Raw genomic sequence first — 2068 nt, 5'->3', positions numbered from 1 at the left:
TCCTGGAGTTCCTGTCATTTTTAACTTACTACAGGTACAGTGTGTAGCAAGTAACGACATCTAGTGGTGAGGTTACAAATTGCAACCAATTAAAACTTCTCGTGTGCAAAGTGTGTAGGAGAACCATATCCCTGGTTCCACCCAAAACTTTTGGTATGGTACCTTTGGAACTAAAATTAAACCTTCAGACAGAGTACCTAGACCCTAGGTCCACCCAGCGTTTCTACCACAAACTCTTTCATGTGGGTGGGGTCATTGTCTCCGTCCAGCACTCAATGTATTTCTTACTTTATCAGTCTGCACCTGCACCTGCACCTTATCGTCCACAGAACAGGGTTGCACGCTAATATTTTCTGAACAAAATAGAATAGGCGGTTCACATAACCTAGTTGAAACTAAACGCTTGAAGATCCACTCATTACTAAAAGTGTATGTCATCCAAGAGAGACGATAAAAACTAAAGTAATGGTCAAAGTTGTAAGGTGTGCTGATGATTCATGTCGTCAGCTCATGCACTGAGAAAGATTACAAGTTAACGTTCCACCTTAGAAGTCGCCAGAAGTTGGCTCAGTGAATTTATTTTTTTCTCCAACTCCAGCTGCTGTGAGAGGCAGCAAATCATCCTTTCATTTTATAGTTAGTTTACTAATATATGTAAAACTCTCCACTGTATGAACAGTGGTTACATGAGCCTCAAAACCAGCCACAACTCAGCCCTGAGCAGAGTAACCGTCCTCTATTGACCGATCAACGGACTGCAATGTTCACAGCTCCACCTTTTAGTACCAGAACTGTGTGCTAGGTACCCCAACAGAGGGGGGACCAGAAATGGGGACAGTACGAAATGGTTCCATTGGTACCATCCACAACTTTTTACAGTGGAAAACGGTAAAAAGGCATACCGAACTGAACTGAGCCATACCGGCCTGCTTTGTGGAAACGGGACTTAAAATAGCGAAAACATGAATGGCCCTATCCAGAGCCAGTGTTTGGTTTGTCCTTTCTGGGCAACATGGCGGACTCCGTGAAAGAGGACCACTCGGTATGATACCTTAAAACAGCTAATTTTAAGACAATGAAAACATGATTCTTAGTTTTTTTGTGTTTATATACAGTACAGGCCAAAAGTTTGGACACACCTTCTCATTCAATGCGTTTTCTTTATTTTCATGACTATTTACATTGTAGATTCTCACTGAAGGCATCAAAACTATGAATGAACACATGTGGAGTTATGTACTTAACAAAAAAAGGTGAAATAACTGAAAACATGTTTTATATTCTAGTTTCTTCAAAATAGCCACCCTTTGCTCTGATTACTGCTTTGCACACTCTTGGCATTCTCTCCATGAGCTTCAAGAGGTAGTCACCTGAAATGGTTTTCCAACAGTCTTGAAGGAGTTCCCAGAGGTGTTTAGCACTTGTTGGCCCCTTTGCCTTCACTCTGCGGTCCAGCTCACCCCAAACCATCTTGATTGGGTTCAGGTCCGGTGACTGTGGAGGCCAGGTCATCTGCCGCAGCACTCCATCACTCTCCTTCTTGGTCAAATAGCCCTTACACAGCCTGGAGGTGTGTTTGGGGTCATTGTCCTGTTGAAAAATAAATGATCGTCCAACTAAACGCAAACCGGATGGGATGGCATGTCGCTGCAGGATGCTGTGGTAGCCATGCTGGTTCAGTGTGCCTTCAATTTTGAATAAATCCCCAACAGTGTCACCAGCAAAACACCCCCACACCATCACACCTCCTCCTCCATGCTTCACAGTGGGAACCAGGCATGTGGAATCCATCCGTTCACCTTTTCTGCGTCTCACAAAGACACGGCGGTTGGAATCAAAGATCTCAAATTTGGACTCATCAGACCAAAGCACAGATTTCCACTGGTCTAATGTCCATTCCTTGTGTTTCTTGACCCAAACAAATCTCTTCTGCTTGTTGCCTCTCCTTAGCAGTGGTTTCCTAGCAGCTATTTGACCATGAAGGCCTGATTGGCGCAGTCTCCTCTTAACAGTTGTTCTAGAGATGGGTCTGCTGCTAGAACTCTGTGTGGCATTCATCTGGTCTCTG

Source organism: Epinephelus lanceolatus, chromosome 3, assembly GCF_041903045.1.
Source record: "Epinephelus lanceolatus isolate andai-2023 chromosome 3, ASM4190304v1, whole genome shotgun sequence".
Taxonomy (NCBI): Eukaryota; Metazoa; Chordata; class Actinopteri; order Perciformes; family Serranidae; genus Epinephelus; species Epinephelus lanceolatus.
Note: the sequence above shows the minus strand (reverse complement) of the source record.